Genomic DNA, 18,513 nt, shown 5'->3' with positions numbered 1-18,513 from the left:
AGTGGGTCAAATCCTTAAAAATAGCTTTATATCTACAATATGGACCCAAAGCTCATCCCACTCTAAATGTATTGATCCATCCAAGAGTTGAATGCTGATTGCAGCAAATTGTTGGCCAGCCTGGGTTTTGGTAGTTTAAGCAATGTCTAAACAATGACAAAGAATGCATTGTGGAATGCTTCTAAAAGATAATATTTAGTTTGAAATAAACATTTAAAAATGTATTTATTTAAAATAATAAATCAGGAGCACCTGGATGTCCCAGTTGATTAAGCATCTGACACTTGATCTTGGCTCAGGTCTTGATCTCAGGGTCCTGAGTTTGAGCCCCAATAATAAATTAAACAATGAAAAAAGAAATGGAAAAATACTGAGTATCTTCTATAGGCTGGATATGGTGATAAAAAATTTCATTTATAAAAAATCACTTCCAGGGGCTCCTGGGTGGCTCAGTCGGTTAAGTGTCTGCCTTTGGCTCGGTCATGATCCCAGGGTCCTGGGATTGAGCACCGCATCGGGCTCCCTGCTCAGTGGGGAGCCTGCCTCTCCCTCTCCCCCTGCCTGCAGCTCCGCCTGCTTGCATGCTCTCTTTTTTGCTTTCTGTCAAATAAATAAAATCTTTAAAAAATAAAATAAAATAAAAAAAGATAAAATAAAAATCTCTTCCAGGCAGACTAATGTAAACCTCAAAAGCTTTAGAAAAAAATATCTTTATGTTTCAGGAATAGAAAAATGTTTCTTAAAGAAGTTATAGAAAGCTCAACCCATTAGGTAAACATCAATACATTTTATTATTCTAATTAAGAACTGATTATCAGAAGTTACCATTAAAAATTAAGAAGACAGGCCACAAATTGAAGAAGATATTTAATACTTGTATAATAAACAGAGGATTACTACTTATGATATAAAAAATTGCTCCTAAAAACTAATCTTAAAAAAATAAAATAAAATGGGCTCCTGGGTGGCTCACTCGGTTAAGCATCCAACTCTTGATTTCAGTTCAGATTGTGATCTCAGGTTCATGAGATTGAGCCCCACATCAGGTTCCACACTGGGCATGGAGGCTGCTTAAGATTCTCTTTCCCACTCTCTCTGCTCCTCTCCCCCACCTCCACCCCCCCCCCCGCATGCATATGCTCTCTCTCTCCCTCCTTCTCTAAATAAATAAATAAACAAAAAATTTTAAAATAAAATAAAAAACTAATCTGAAAAAGGAACAAAAATCAAATAGAAAAATGAGGGGATGGGGCGCCTGGGTGGTTCAGTCCATTAAGCATCTGCCTTTGGCTCAGGTCATGATCTCAGGGTCCTGGGATCAAGTCCCTCATAGGGCTCCTCAGGGAGCCTGCTTATCCCTCTGCCTGCCATGCTCTCTCTGACAAATAAATATATAAAATATTTTTTAAAAAGAAAGAAAAAGAAAAACAGAAGGGAAATTAAACAAAAATTTTGCAGAAAAGGATATCTGAATATGTAATATTGAAACTCATTCCTAACTAGATAAATGCAAATTAGAACCAGGAGATACTATTTTATATCTACCAAATTGGCAAAAATGGAGAAGCCTGGGAAAATTAGGTGTTGGCCAGAATGTGGAACAACTGAAATCCTCAGAAACTTCACTCAAAAGTATAAAGTGATGTAACCATCTTGGAAGACAATATGGTATTATCTATAGACATCCAAGTCATGAACACTGTGAAATCAGCAATTCTCCTTCTGGAGAAACTCTTGATTCGCTGTGTAAGCTATACTATAAACAAGTGTTCAATCCAGGCGTCCCTACTTTTATTTAGTGGTACATGCATATATACCATTAAGTACCAGATAAATTTAATTATTTTAAAATATTTTTAAAATTGTATATTTAGGGACACCTCAGTGGCTCAGTCAGTTAAGGGTCTGCCTTTGGCTTGGTTCATGATCCAAGAGTCCTAGGATCAAGTCCCTCATCAGGCTCCTTGCTCAGCGGGGAGCCTGCTTCTCCCTCTCCCTCTGCCTGCCCCTCCCCCTGTTTGTGCACGCACATTCTTTCTCTCTCTCTCTCTCTCTGTCTCACTGACAAATAAGTAGGTAAGATCTTTTTAAAAAATTCTATTTTTAAAGCTGTTAGCTCTGTTATGTTTAAATTAGGGTCATGGTTGTAGAGATAATGTGTTGGGAGAAAATGAGATTTGTGAACAAAGAAACTGCATAATCATGTTTGATTGATTTGGGTACAAAAAAGAAAAAAGATTAAAAAGAAGTTCCCCTATATCGAATTTTGGAAGCCAAGAGAATTTGGTTGTCACCGAGAAAGTTGGGAATAGTAATTGATTGGAAGTCAGGACTCAGCATGCTGATATTCAATGTTGACAGGAGAGCCAATGGAGAGATGCAGTAGGTTATAGAAAGACTCATGTGAGGACACCTGGCTGGCTCAGTCGGTAGAGCATGCAACTCGTGATCTCGGGGTCGTGAGATCGAACTCCACATTGGGCATAGAGTTTACTTAAGGAAGAAAAAGACTCATGTGAAGGGTCATTGGTACAGAGGTCAAGGGTAGACTTAAATGTGAATTAGATACCTGAAGCAAGGAGATGTCAGAGGCCTCTATTAGGTAGGTCCGTTCTTAGAGGAAGAATAACGGAGCGATGAAGCGTGACCTTCCGCTGGTGCTATAGCAGCATCTTCCTGTAACTGTCCTTATGCATAGAAATAAGGCAGTTCATTAAAAAAGGAAAAGAATGACCAATGGGAATATCAAAGTTCGTCCTTATTATTTTTTAAAGATTATTTATTTATTTACTTACTTAATTTTTTTTTTCGAGAGAGACCGTGTGCACGTGCATGAGAGTATGAGTGGGGGGAGGGGCAGAGGGAGAAGCAGACTCCCCAATAAGCAGGGAGCCCAAGGTGGGGCTCAATCCCAGGACCCTGGGATCATGACCTGAGCTGAAGGCAGATGCTTAAGTGACTGCGCCACCGAGGTGCCAGGTTCGTCCTTACTATTAATCAAAGAAATAAAATTAAATATTGGCAAGGACTATACAAAAAAAAATAGAATTGATAGAGTTGTCAGGAAATAAACAATCTCATTATTTCTGGTAAGAGTATATACCTTCCTAGGGGCCACTTAGGTTAAGATATTGCAAATATTTTGACCTTATATGCCTTCTGATTTCCCACATTTTGGGAAGTATCTTGATGATTTAGCTTCAAGTTATACAACCTAATAATCTTTTTTGAAAATCAAAATTCAAAACAATAAAAAATGAAAGCTTGATTCAAGGGATAGTAATAAGGGCACCTAGGTGGATCAGTTGGTTAAGGGTCAGACTCTTGATTTCAGCGCAAGTCATGCTCTCAGGGTTGTGAGACAGAGCCCTGAGTTTGGGCTCTGCACTCAGCAGGGAGTCTGCTTCTCCCTCTCCCTCTGCCCCCCACGCACGCTTGTGCATGCTCTCTCTCTCTCAAATAAGTAAGTAGATCTTTAAAGAAATTTTTAAAAATAAAGGGATAGTAATAGTAAATCCATATAGTGAAATGTCTACAATAATTTTTCAATGTTGTTAAATATAAATACGTTTTTTAAAAAAGATTATTTATTTGTTTGACAGAGAGCACGAGCACACAAGCAGGGGGAGGGGCAGGCAGAGGGAGAGGGAGAAACAGGCACCCTGCTGAGCAGCGAACCTGATGAGGGCTCCACCCCAGGACCCTGAGATCACAACTTGAGCTGAAGGCAGACACTTAACTGACTGAACCACCCAGGCGCCCCATAAATACTTTTTGACAAGTTATTTGGTACATATTCTCAAGTGAGAAAAAAAAAATTTAAAAAAACCCCAGTATTAATTCATGTAAAGAAAATGGTTCAAAGGATAACAGCAAGACATTAACAGTTTTTATTTTAGAATAGTGATGTTATTTTTATTTTCAAATTTTCAACAGTAAGCGCATGCTGCTTTTATAATAAGATAACACTAACATTTTCTTTTAGTTTTAAAAAATGTGTTTGTAATATTCCTCTGGTGGTTCAAAAATATGTTTAGATACCATGAAAGCAAAGGAAAAGGAAAATATCAGGGCGGAGAATCTATATCAAACAAAGCACATCCTTTGTATATTCCTGCCATGAGTAAGTTGACTACCATTGTATATCTTATCATTCTACCCTGGAAGTAAACCTGGACGTGAACCTGAAGATCAGAATTTAAGTCAGAGTTACTGCATTTGGGAGATGATTCCAAGAAGCATTGGCAGCAATATGAGAAAGAACAAAGAAAGAAGATATTAAAGGTGTGTTATCATACAGATTACTGCTGTGGGCAACTGGGTTCAATCCCCTGAGGAATTCTGGGAAACTGTGTAGAAGTTACCTCAGATTTCCCCTCATCACGTAGGTGACTTTGCTGCAATTTTTAGTCACTAACTCCCTCAGGCACTGTTTGAGAGCTGCTTGTGAGAAAAAGGGAAGACACCTAACTTCCCAGCACTTCTTGCCTTCCCTGCGTTTGGGTAATCAGGCAGACAAGAAAAAAAAAAAACCCCTCAGGTGAAGAGTCACAGATGTCTACACACAGAGGCCTAGGTTCTACCTGCATGTTCACTGCCCAACTTCAGGAACACCCCTACTGACACACTTGTGTAAAAATCCTGGGGCGCCTGGGTGGCACAGTCGTTGAGCGTCTGCCTTCGGCTCAGGGCGTGATCCTGGCGTTGCGGGATCGAGCCCCACATCAGGCTCCTCCGCTAGGAGCCTGCTTCTTCCTCTCCCACTCCCCCTGCTTGTGTTCCCTCTCTCTCTAGCTGTCTCTATCTCTGTCGAATAAATAAATAAAATCTTTTAAAAAAAAAAAGAGGAAATCAAAAAATACTTGGAGACAGGGGCACATGCTGCTGTGTTCCCTCTGTCGCTGGCTGTCTCGCTCTGTCTATAAATAAATCTTTAAAAAAAAAAATCCTGACATTTAGAGGTCGTGTGCTTTCCAATACTGACTTCGAATGATTTTTCCCCATTGAATGTCCACATAATAATATGAAGGTATAATATGAAGGAGTAGGTAGGGCATGGTGATAAAAAGAGGGAGAAGATTAAGAAGATTACAGTTTGTGTTAACTGCTCTGTGCTGAACCCTGTGTTAGATGCTCTGGAAATAGAAAAGAAATGTAATTCATAAATTTTGGTCCACAGAGCTTACAACAGAATGGAATATGTATATACATGTGCAACTTTAAGGTGATAATAAAGGATGTATATAGTTCAGTGTCCGTGCTAGCGATACAGATAAAATGCTGAGGAGAGAGGCATTTCCATATTTAAAAGTAGGTCATACACTGAATCATAGACCAGACCAGAGGATTATATTACAATTGAGAATGACAGCATTCTAGGTGATACGCCCAGCATGAACAAAAATGTAATAGCAGGTGTGCTGAATATCTTCCAGTTGTCTCTATCCTGCTTTGTGCCAGAAAAGCTGAACTTTGTGAAAAAAATTAACAGACTTCCTTGTCCTCTGGCTTCCAGCAGCTGCCTTTGGCAGGGGCTGTCACTTGAGGTGAAAGAGGAGAAAAAGGTGGGGGGGGGGGGAGGGCGGCATTGCTATCCCAATTTCCTTCTCTCAGGGTCACCACAAGGTAGCTGCTTTCCTTTAGGAAGTCTTTATTATAGTCAGGAGGCTCTGTACACGTAGCTTTCTCTCCTCTCCACCTTCTAGTAACTACTCTCTTACTAGCTCAGGAATACTGCACTGTTCCTAGGAGTTTTTCCTAGAACCTTTCCATACCTTTATTCAATTCCCCTCAAATTGCCCCTCAAATGTACCGCATGTTTTTGTCAGCTGCCTGACTGAAAGGATGGGGAGGGGCTCCATGGAGAGAAGAGTGAAATGTTTGACAGAGCTTGAGGAAAGAGTTCATGTTGTGAAGTAGAGGCAGGTAAGATGGACATTTTCCTTTTAATTTCTTTTCCAAAGAAAAATGATACTACAGATTTGAGGACAAGATTCTGAGTGAAGTCTACACATTCTTGACTGACGTGTAAATGGCTGCTTGCCAATAAGCCTGCAGTAAAGGTCATCACATGTTCTCTATTCTGAGCTCTCTTTGGCCTCATTTGTTTTCTGCTCAATAGTTGTGAGCATAAAGGAAGTCTTTCTGTGGGTACCTCCACCAGGTAGGCACATATCCAATTGCCCTCTGGTCTTCGATGATCCAAGCTTCAGCTGATGATAAAAGTAGCAACTGAAACCTTCCAAATAGGCTGAACAACAGGCTATTCTATTCTAGTAATCCACTTTGCCTTTGCGGAAATTGGCCGAAAGTTTCACTTCTGATTCTGCTTCCTTAAAACATAAATGAACTTATAACAATTTTTCTTGTTCAGTGTTGATTTATAAACTCCCAAAGAGAATCACTTACAAAGAGGATCTGAAATTTGAGCTACTTTCCAGATATCTGTGCAAGGATTATGGGCGCATGGGTTCTAGATGACGGCTACACGACAGCCAGTAATTACTTAGGGGAAAGAGTTACATCATCTACAAAAGGTTGCAATGTGATAACCTCAAACTGTGGGTCTTAAAGTTTCTATGAAAAATGGTCAAGGCCTAGTGAAGTGAATTCACATAACTCTGTCTGATTACTCAACCTTGATTTATCGTTTTTCATCAGTGGTTTTCACCTGCTGATCTCTTCTTGGCTCCTGACTGTTGTACCATCTTCGTCTGCTGACCCAGTGAAAAAGCAGTCCTAAACTGCTAATTAATGAGGAAGCAAGGCCTGCACGCCTGGGCAGGCCACTGTGCCAGTTCCAAAATTTGGAAGCAGCCACATTTTGTTTATCAGTTGGAGATGTTATTCTTTTTGCAACTGGGAATTCTCACCCCTCAAGGGCTGTAGTGAGATTGTTTTGGTGGTTTGATGGTCATCAGGGACTCTGGCTCCTTCTGTCCTTCTTTCACCATCCTATACGTGACTCAGATAACCTCTCGGTCCAAGATCGCGGCTAAAACTCAAGCCATTACTTCCAGGAAGAGAGAAGGATGAGAGGACCCTCCCAGTTGAATCAATTCCCCTTAAACAGCCATCCTCCAAATTCCATGCAACGCTTGTGTCTAATTTGTCTGAGAGGCTGAAAGACAATTTGTTAGCTAGGTACATAGCCACCCCTCAAAAAACCTGGAGTTCTCTTATTCACAAAGAAGGCAAGAAGATACTATTTAAGCACCTAGCAGTATCTGCTATGCTACATTTTAATTTAAATAAATCAATATTTCAAAAAGTAAACTTTTCAGAGATAGATTCCATTATGACAATGTGAAGATGTTACCGGAAATCTAATATAGATCTATATCTTAAATGAAACAAGCACTTTTCTTTTTTAAAAAAATTATCTTTTTTTAAAAAGATTTTATTTGTTTATTTGACGGAGAGAGAGAGTGCAAGCAGCGGGAGCAGCAGGCAGAGGGAAAGGGAGAAGCAGGCTCCCGGCTGAGCAGGGAGCCGACTGTACTCGGGGCAGGATCATATGTAAGCCAAAGGTAGATGCTTAACTGAGCCACCCAGGCGCCCCTAAATTTATCTTTTTATTTATCTTTTTAGTAATCTCTATACCCAACATGGGGCTTGAACTAGCCACCCCAAAATCAAGAGTTGCATACTCTTCTGACTGAGCCAGCCAGGCGCCCAAAACAAGTTCTTTTCATACAGATCATACATTTGGAATATGTCAGAATTGAAACACAATTGCATTTCTTTCACTGTGTCAGTTTCTACCAAGTATATGGATACAATTTTGCTCAGAAGTGTATTGCAAGTATTTCAAACATAGACATTGGAAAACAAAGTTTCTCTATTTTTCTGATGACTAAAGTCACAATACTTACAGAGTGGGGAAGGAATGGAGGCAAATTGCTCTCATCCTGTCACTTCACATATTGCTCTGGAGAGAATTCCACAGCTCCCCACATATGCAGCCTGAAAGCTCAACCAGGTGTAGGCAAGTTCACAAGAAATGGAAAGTGATTTGACCTGGGTAGGATTGAGTAGCAAAAGTGAAATGTTAAAAACGGGGGAAACCCGGATTAAAGTATAAATTGTAAAAACTCACAAACATAAGTAATTTTCAAAAGAAAAACTTAGTGCACAAACTGAACTAGCAGCGGCCATACCAAATATGTTTCTGTTTTAGCTCAATTCACTGACCCACCCCCAAACTACCCAAAATACTCACCACTCTAAATAAGAACTATGGATGTACTGTGTAAATATATCCTCAAATAATGTTCCCTAGCCTGGAGCTGCACCCCACTCCTTCCACTCATTTTTTTTTTAACTCAAATTCTGTCTTTTAGAGATATTCTGAAGCCACCAGTGGGAATTAGTGATTGTCCTTTAGGAAGCAGAGTTGTATAGTTGTGACAGGGTCTTAGAGCCTGCAAACCTTAAATATTTACCATTAAAAATATTTGCTCAAATATTCTTCTTTATTGCACATAGTTGATATGCATTCATTTATTGCGTGAGTGTTTATTAAACAGCTACTATGTATCAAGTACTATGCTCCTACTTTCTATTTAAGAGTCTTTCAGATAAATGAAAGAGGTAGATAACTAATTAAAATGCTCACTGGTAAGTGCTACCTTTGGGGCAAAAATAGGTTGCAGTGTGAGTATAACTGTAAGGAACTAACCCAGAATTGAGGAGAGGGCACCGTAACCAGGGAAGACTTCCTGAAAACAGTATCTAAGTTAATACTGGATGATGAGTGGGAATTAGTCAGGCAAAGGGGGAGAAGGCACAGCAATTACAAAGGCCCAGAGAGAAATTAGGGAAATGCAAATATTTCAGAGACAAGAATGGAAAAATGTTAGTGAAGGTTTAGAGATACCCGTGTCAGATTATTGGCAAGGGTAATGGATGTTAGGATGGTCATAAATTAACTAATATAGCATAAGCTGGGCCACAGGATGAAGGCCAGAAAATGTAGGCATCCGGTGTGCGTTGTGGGGCAGAAGGCAGGAAGTGATAGTTGTTAAAGGGAAGCCGAGGCACTACAGTGAAGTTTGGACGTGTTAGAGGGTGATAGGATAGGGGTCAAGAAGTGTCAAGAAAGCACAAGCCAGTGACCCTCTCTGATTTGGACAGGGAAAGGTGGTCTTGCTGGTAGTGTTCAGGCTCTTTAAGGAAGTTCTCATATGCTGGCAGTCTCTAGGGCTCTGCCCTCCAGCTGAGAAGCTATGCCTCCACTGCAAATGAAGATAAAAACTGTCCTCTTCATTAATCTTCCCAAATCCCTCCACAGGCCACATCGGAAATTCTTTTGGAGATATAAAGCCTTTTATTTCAGGATTAGAGATAAAGATGCCTTCTATTTTAGCTTAAAATGCAAACGTTGATTAAGGTTAAAACACTGTGGTTTATTCAGACCAATGTACAACAGACAAGGAGTCAACAGATACCAGGCCTTTTCCAGTTTTAATTTATGGGACTTTATGGGATTTAGGGAAGGGAAGAAAGACCTTTACTTACTAAGGCCAGTGCAGTTTATTCTCAAATGGAGCTAGAGAGGAATCAGTAAAAGCTAAGAAAATATTCGTTGTCAGATTTAGGAAATATGTGTTCTTTACTTTCAGTGGAGGTTAGGGATCCTGGCTGAGTCTGAAGATGAAACTGACAAAGAGAGGAACAGGAGAAAAGCATACACATTGTATTGAATTTTTACATGTGTATGGGAGTTTTCCCAGTGAAGACCTGAGCAGGAAGCTTTCATACCTTTTAGACAAAGAAGTAATAAATTTGTGACAAATTCACAAGACAAAGGGATTTGGGTTAGGGGGTACTAAATAATGAAATAGCTAGGAAGATATGGGTAAGTTTAACCAGGCTTGCTTACATAGCCTTCTTGGCCCTAAATTCCATTTCTGGTGATAAAAATGTCTTCTTTCCTCTTTGTATGCGGAGGGCACTTTTTACATGACTTTTTTTTTTTTTTTAAGATTTTATTTATTTGTCAGAGAGAGAGCACAAGCAGGAAGAGCAACAGGCAGAGGGAGAAGTAGGCTTCCCAATGAGCAAGGAGCCCAATGCAGGAATCTCTTCCAGGACCTTGGGGTCATGACCTGAGCCAAAGGCAGACGCTTAGGGGCGCCTGGGTAACGCAGTCGTGGGGCGCCTGGGTAGCGCAGTCGTTAAGCGTCTGCCTTCGGCTCAGGGTGTGATCACGGCTAACTGGGATCGAGCCCCACATCAGGCTCTTCTGCTGGGAGCCTGCTTCCTCCTCTCCACTCCCCCTGCTAGTGTTCCCTCTCTCGCTGTCTTTCTGTCAAATAAATAATTAAAAAAAAAAACCAAAGGCAGACGCTTAACGGATGGAGCCACCTACGCGTCCCTACAGGGCAGTTTTATCAACTGTTTCAGGTAAGAAAGGTGGGAGGGTGAGCTGCAGAGTGACCTTCCTTCTTCTGCTGTTTTTTTCAAATACCTTCAGCTTTATTCAATATGGCAACATGCTAAATGTGGGGGTAGCACGTCCTGGATCCCATCAAGTTGCATCTTGTTTTGTGAGATATATATATTTTTAAAATAATTGAGAGCATTTTTGTGGATATATTACTTTTTAGAGAAGGACTCTCTCCCTCTACCCCTAGTTTATTCACATTTGGTTTGAAAATTTCATTTAATTTTTAGATTTTTTTTTTTTTTTTTTTTTTTTTGGTGAGTCTTCTCTCCCAACAAAAAGCTCTAGATTGGTGTACCTTGTATGTTCCCCCCTCCCCTTGTCACTCTATGCATACCTTTTCATTTCTCTCAGTTTTCTGTCTCCTCCACTAGAGTGCCGGGACTGTTTAGTTTTGTTGACTGCGTATTTCCCATTTCCTGGCTCAGTGCCTAGCACACAGTTAAATGCTCAGTAAATATTCTTGAATGTATAAATGATAAGAGTATCGAAATTTTGTGTATATTTCTTTGATGTAGTTGGTAATTACAAGTAATCTATTGCTTTGTATATGTCAATTAGAAAAGAAAAAGCCACTCTACTCTATGGCATTTTTTATTTCATTTTTATTTTTTTTAAAGTAAGCTCTAGGCCCAACACAGGGCTTGAACTCATGACCCTGAGATCAAGAGTCACCTGCTCTACCAACTGAGCCAGCCAGGAACCCTTATGGAGTGTTTCTTTAGGAGACATAGTACACCTGATTAAAAAGAAAAGTTCATATTATATAAAAAATTCTATTAGAACATGGTTTTATTAAATTTATATTGTATTGCATCATGGTTCCAGACAAATTTTATAATTGTGTGTGTGTGTGTATACTTTAAAACTGGTCTTGTGGGGCACCTGGGTGCCTTAGCCATTAAGCGTCTGCTTTCGGCTCAGGTCATGATCCCGGGGTCCTGGGATCAAGCCCAGCATCGGGCTCCCTGCTCAGTGGGAAGCCTGTTTCTCCCTCTCCCACTCCCCTTGCATGTGTTCCTTCTCTTGCTGTCTCTCTCTGTCAAATAAATAAATAAAATCTTTTAAAAAAATTAAAAAAATAAAGCTGGTCTTGCTCTATTTTTCTAAGGGCATTGACATTAAATTTGCAAAAATACAATGCTCTGAAGAGAAATATTTTGAAATATTAAGGATTATTTCAATTTCTGTTATATAAAAAGGGTGATTTTTTTAGAAATGGAATTTCAAATTCAAGTAGTCATTTTGGGTTTTTTACGTAAGATGTTACTATTTTTACTTCTATTTTTTAAAAATATTTTATTTGTCAGAGAGAGAGAGTGCGCGCACACAAGAAGGGGGGCAGGCAGAGGGAGAAGCAGGCTCCCTGCTGAACAAGGAGCCCTATGTGGGACTTGATCCCAGGACCTGGGATCATGACCTGAGCTGAAAGCAGAGGCTTAACGGACTGAGCCACCCAAGCACCCCAAGATACTACCATTTTTAAAAAAGCTCTTTTTGTAGTAAAATCAATACAAACCTATGTGTTAACATTCATAAATGTACCTAGGGTTGAATTTATTCTGAAATAGATTCCTGGAGTTGTAAAAGCTTGAGTTTGTTCAAACAAAAAACATATTAGGAGAATAACCTTTTAAATTTTTTTCTTTTCTCTCTTTTAATCTCCCACCTCTACATTGCACTGACTTGATTGAAAAAATTGCTTTATTTCAACATTTTTACTTGCAATGGTTTTTGGCAGTGTCTGCTTAGGTCAATTAACTGCTTCCTTCGGTTTATAAACTGTGGGTCTGTATTTATAAACACAAGCCGCTGTGTATATCCTCCGCAGAGCACGTGGAGAAAGTGACATAGGAGTAAAAACGGAAGTCTTCCCTCTACACCATTTTTAGAAAAGACACGAAACCTAAGGAACACTCAACGCGCGGGAGGGGAGTTGATGGATATAAAAAGAAACTAAATTCTGTATGGCCCCCGAAGTGAAGAAACGGATAACTTCAGAGATATTTATGCGCTGTCCTGTCCAGAACTGTTTTGAGGACGTCCCCTAGGCCCCGGTCTACCTTCCCCCCGCAGCACAGGACAGCAGGTCTGTGAAAGCTCCCGCCGCCCACAAGCGGGCGGGGGCGGCGAGGACGTGGGGGGACGGGCACCCGGAGGAGGTAACCATAAACCACACCTCCCAGAGTGCAGTGCGCAGGCTCCGCCGCGCGCTCCGCTCGCAGCCCCAGAGGCCGCCGCTCTCGGGGCTGACCCGAGAGGACCCCGGGCGCCGGCCGGGGTTCTACGGGGCCGCGGAGGAGGGCGCGCGTCCGTCAGCTGCTCGCGCGGGGCTAGTGCGGCGCCGCTCGGTGCTGCGGGAAAACGCTGGTTTGCTGGAGCCTGGTAGGGCAGCTGCAGCCTTGGCGAGGCCGGCAGGAACCGAGAGGAGGGACGAGCCGAGGACCGAGGTAACTGCGTTCATTCCCCCTCACGTCTCTCTTCCCTTTGTGCGGTGCTGTCGGTTCACGCCGAGCCCTCCCTTACCCCAACCTGAAATCGTAACGCCGCCCGGGCTTGCGCCTCCGGCTCGAGGAAACTCCAGCCCTACGAGCAGTAACTAAAACTCCACAGCTGAGACGGTTTGGGGCCCATTAAACCGCAGTATGTTTCTGTCGGTCCCGTTGGCGGGAGGAACGGGGTCGCATTTCCCGGAGGAGATCCCCCAGCCTCTGGTTCTGTCAGCCGCGTCGGTGGCCCCCTTGGCTCTCTCCTCTCGGCCTTTCGAAGAAGAGGGGGACGGGCAGGTGCTTGGTGGGGTGCAAAGACTGAGCAGGAGCAGTGCGGCCGGCGGGGTTCGGGGGCCCGGGGAGGGCGGCCGGCCTGTGGGCGCGCGGCAGGTGGGCTGTCTCCCGGCTCCGCGGCACGGGGAGTCGCCGCGCGTCCGGGACTGGCCTGCCCAGGGGGCTCGTCTCCGGTCCGGGGCTCGCCCGCCGGAGGGGCTCGCTGCCCGTCGGGACTTGCCTCTCCGCGGGGCTCGCTGCTGGTCGGAATCGCTGGTACTGGGGGTTTGCTGCCCGCGCCAGCTGTCCCTTCCGCGGTGGTGGAGACCCTGTCGAAGAGTGCCTCCTGGTGTGGCGCCAGCAACCGCAGCCCCTTTCAGAAGGCGCAGCCGCTCCGCGGAGTTTGTTTTACTGCCCCGGAGCCAGCTGTTTCTTCCTTCCACTCAGTTCTGGGCTTAGTTAACTTGCTGGTGTCTTCAGGCAGGGCGATTTGTCTACGGAGTTGGGAGTTTTCTAGCCCGGGGCTTGTCCTCTACTGGATTTGCACAGTCGTAGCGTTTGCGCGCCTGGGTGTGAAAAGCGTTTTACGTATATTCCCACTGGGCAGTGTTGAATCAGATGACTTTCGCGGAAAATCGAACCTTTTTCAGTTCGTTTTATCTTTTAATCCTTTGTCTTTTATCTGTCGTATTCGTTTTCATCTTTTTTAATAGCATAACTATTTTTGGCTCTTTATGCTAATGTTACCGCTGTGGGTGGTTACCACATTTGGAAGATACTTTGGGGAAGGCTTCTTGAGAAACCTGGGTTGACGCAAGTATTTTATCTACTAGTTGCGCTTTTTCTTTTTTCTTTTTTGCATTGTTTTTCTTTTATATAAGTTGATAATTGACTCTTGCTGTTCTTCATTCTCACTCTATGAAGAAACCCTTTCTCCATCTCCCTTGAATCCTGACCCTGGCAGAGGGTCGACTTGGGAGAAGAGAGGACGTCTGCTTGGCGGTGTTTTTTTTTCATTGGCTGCTACTTTTCCTACTGCTTGCTCCTGGCACCCCCTTTAGTTTGTCAGTCAACCCATGACCCACTTCAGACTTTTAGTCCCTTAATATATTGCCTTTTAAACTATCAAATAGTGTGAACATAAATATAAAAAGGAATCTTCAGAAAACTATACTCACATGTGCTCTTAGCTTCATATTAACATTTAAAACTAATTCTTTTAGCATTTGATAAGATTACTGTTGATGGTTTTTTAAATGATAATATATGCTGCAATAATGGCAACTACTGTATTCTGGCAGGAAACTTAATTCACAGGGTAATTTTTAGAAAATTATTTCCTCATTTGTTAAGAAAATGAGGTAAATTTTGACACACCCGCCCCAGCCCTTTTGCAAAATATAGCCTATATTTAGGGCAGTTTTAGGTTCATCGCAAAATTGAGTGAAAGGTACAGATTTTCGTACACCCTCTGCCTCCATACGCCCCCTGCCTGGCTCCCTATAGGCACAGCCTCCCCCCCCCCCCCACCATCGAAATTCCCATATAGAAATGGTACATTTGTTACAACTGATGAACCTACATTGACAGATCATTATCACCTAAAGTTTATGGTTTACAATAGGGTGTTGTATATCCTATGGGTTTAGACAAATGACGCTTTAAAAAAAAATCAAGAATTTTTTAAGAGTTGGAGAGAATGGAAATGAGTATTGTTATTTAGAAAATATTGCAAGGAATATTTTGAACATCCTAAAAATTAATTTCAGATAGTTTTTGTGTCTTAAAAAAATTGGATGTTTAAACTTTCAGTTTCTTATATTTACATTTTCAAGAGTTATTTATTTTTGTATATTAATAATTAAAGAGTTGAATAAGAAGTAATGCTTCATAGAATAACAAAATGTCCTTATTTTTCAGTCCTAAAACTCATTAGCATGACCATTTATTTTTCTGAAAACCATGTTTTATGTTAACCAATGAAGCAAGAGGAAATCAAGTATTTTAAATATACTAATTTTTCTTTAGTGATGTCAAGATATATCTACAATAGGATGTGACCCATTAGGCTTTTTTTTTTTTTAATCTGTTTTCTCTGATGGGTTTTTGTGGAAGCATCAGGATATAGTAATGTACTAAGTAAGCTCAGTTCTGTAACTAGACAACTGAATTAGAATCCCAACTGTCCATTTGTTGGCTGTGTGACCAGGGCAGTTTATTTTCTTAACCTCCATTTTGTTAGCTGTAAAAGGGAGATAAAAATATTACCTTGTTAATGAATCATGGAACACTGCATCAAAAACTAAGGATGTACTCTATGGTGACTAACGTAACATAATAAAAAATTAAAAAAATATTACTTGTTATAATGTGAAATCATTTTATAAACTGTAATACACTGTAACGTTTATTGATATCACTAGTTACATGCTGTGTTTTAAAATGCTGCCAGTATATTTTCAGGTGAATACTGCTTGAGTAAATACTATGAAACTTTTTTTTAAGGGCTGGCTTTACATGAGAGTTCATTGTCTGGTTATGAATGATTTAGTTGGTTCTTATGAGTCAGAGGTAAAATTATGAAAGAGAGTCAAAGGTGCCTCGGGAAGATTTCTACTTCATTTGGTTCTTAACCTAGGTCTATGGGCGTGTCCATAGTCTTACAAGAGTCTGAACTCTGTATATCCATACTTTGTGGGGAGAAGACCCATAGCTTTCAACAGCTCTCTAAAGAGGATTCATGCACAACCCCCTGCAAAGGTTCTAAGAACTCTTAGCATAAGTTATCTAGGCAGACTTCTTTACTAAACATTTTGCAGATTATTATTATTATCTTTAAAGTAGGTTCCACGCCCAGCGTGAAGTCCAACTTAAAAAAAATTCGAACTCACAATCCTAAGATCAAGACCTGAGCTGAGATCAAGAGTTGGACATTTAGCTGACTGAGCCATCCAGGCACCCCTTGCAGATTATTTTTAATACTAGTTTTTGGTTTTTTTGAGAAAGATAATTTTTGAACCACCATGAGTACCTGTTTTTCTTCCAGAACTAGAGGTTGATATTTATGATATACTATGTTCATATGAACAATAGTGCTGCTTCTTATATGTGGAGATGACACCCCTGATGGATCCATTATTGTTAGGCAAATACTGTCCATTCCTCCCCTCCTTTCCTGTCTTGATGGGCAATAGAATACTTGGCAAGGAATGATACCCTAATACAATATAGCATGTTAGAATATTATTTTGAAATGCTAAAAGATAATTTGGTTTCCTTAACCTAAAATTTGAACATTTTTTCTTTTCTCAACAGAACACCAAATACTAAAGAAAATTAAGTATTTTGTCTTACAGACTAGATAATGATATTTACCTAGTGTATTTGTTGTCATATAATATTTCTTCCTGTATAGCACAGAGTACAATGTTTTATTAATTCTTAATTGTTATTTTGACTCTCGGAATTTCTGGTTTGGAAAGAAAATTGACAATCTGCTTATGTAGATTAGATTATAATTGTAATTTTATAACATTGAAGATTAATCTTATTTGCATTTGGGGAATTTTAGAGTTAGGTTAGAGTTCTAAGTTTGGGTTCATTCTTGAAATAGAGTTTGGAAGTAAGCTACATCAAACTGCCATATGTTTCTTGTTAGTATTAGGTTGCTGAGCTCTGAGCTTTATAGTGTGAAGCCAACTTCTCTTCTAGATCAGTTACCAGTAGCATTCACAAGGCCTGAAGTGTGTGAGGTGGATGAAGTAATGCAGCACAAACTTAAGAATAAACCTATGTAGTGAAGTAATGTCTTTTGGTCTTTTTCCTTGAGGTGTTTTTTACTTTTCCACTTTAATATTGGTCAGTATTTTCATTTGAAGGAAGCTTTTCAAAGCTCAAGTTCTAAATCAATACTTGGGAATTTATGGAATAAAGTAACAGAACTGTGTTTGGCTTTCTAGGTTTGCTTTTTATAAAATTAGTCTGAGAGTCCTATATAAATCTCAAAGATAAATTAGAGGTGAATGCCAGCATTTGGCATTTTGTACCCATACTTTATGGGTACAAAATAAGTCACTATGCTGCATCTTTAGTTATTCTAATGCTGATTATTGCTTAATACTTTAATAATGAAAGTTTGAGTTAAATTAATTGGACATAATTAAAAAAGAGGAATCATTTCAGGGAAAATTTTACTTATGGGAAAACTATCATTTTAAGAAGATCCGAGATTTTATGTGTATTCTCTTACCCTTGAACTTTAAAAAATTCAAAAATGTTTCCTGTATGGGGAGATTATTATTAATACCCCTATTTTAGTTCTTAAAAGTCATTTTGTATATGTCATACAGAGATAATAGTTAATGTCATCTTTAGCCTTGTGGTAAGAGTTTTGACTTTCTAGTCAGGCAAGCCTATGTTGAGTTCTGGGCATTGCCACTTAATTGCTGGTAACCTTGGGTAGGTTTCTTAGCTTCTCTGAACCTCATTATCTACAGCCATAAATATAGGAATACCTTTTCAGCTTGTCCCGAGGACTGAAATGAACAAATGTTAAGTATCTAACTCAAATAATAGCAGTTACTTATATGGTGTATGCGCCAGACAATTTATTAACTCATTTAATTCTTATAACAATCCTGTAAAGTTGGTACTGTTGTTTTCACATTTTTACAGGTGAAGAAATGGAGGCTAATGAAAGGTTATATAACTTTACCAAGGTCATACAGCTAGTAAGTAGATAGTAAGCTCTCAAAGCTGACTGTTGTCATTAAAAAAATAAAAATAAAAACAATAGGAAGACTTAGGGTAATATAGCCTGTCCTCATCTTTTGCTTTAGTGAAAAATGCACCTGAATGTAGATCATTATAAAGCATATTTTATTTGTTTGCTGGAAAAAATGGAGTACTGTCTTCCTGACCAAGGACTCAGGATCATATAATTTAAAAAAGTAAAATTGTTATAATGTAATATTAAGTAATATGTTATATGTAATATAATGTCATATATTAATGATGTAAAATTATTACAAAAGTTACGTTCATTTATTGAATGTTTATTGTATACGAGATATAGGGTTAAATACTTCATATATTATTTCTTCATTTAAACTTAAACAAAAAAAGTTTTATCAAGTTCTCTCTACACCTGGCATGGGGCTCAAACTCACAACCCCAAGATGAAGAGTTGCATGCTCTTCTGACTGAGCTAGCCAGGCACCTCTATTAGTTCACTTAAACTTCACAACAACTTTAAAAGAAAGCTGAGGCTCAGAGTGATTTTAAGTGACTTGTCCAAGGCTAACA

General features: G+C 40.1%; 1 protein-coding gene across 9 annotated transcripts in view; it reads left to right on the top strand.

The window, feature by feature from the left end:
- The first annotated feature begins 12,641 nt into the window (after positions 1 to 12,641).
- Positions 12,642 to 18,513, top strand: part of KLHL8 (kelch like family member 8) — a 55,517-nt gene continuing 49,645 nt past the window's right edge. For 8 of the 9 annotated variants that reach the window (XM_048211910.2, XM_026509766.4, XM_048211906.2 and 5 more), the window contains exon 1: positions 12,643 to 12,897. The gene's annotated coding sequence lies outside the window, so the exon portion shown is untranslated. Of the gene's footprint in view, positions 12,898 to 18,513 lie in introns of all 9 variants that reach the window. The other variant, XM_048211908.2, reaches the window with a different exon arrangement.

Source organism: Ursus arctos, unplaced genomic scaffold (assembly GCF_023065955.2).
Source record: "Ursus arctos isolate Adak ecotype North America unplaced genomic scaffold, UrsArc2.0 scaffold_9, whole genome shotgun sequence".
Taxonomy (NCBI): Eukaryota; Metazoa; Chordata; class Mammalia; order Carnivora; family Ursidae; genus Ursus; species Ursus arctos.
The sequence above is the reverse complement of the archived record's forward strand: the minus strand, read 5'-3'. Positions and strand labels throughout refer to the sequence as shown.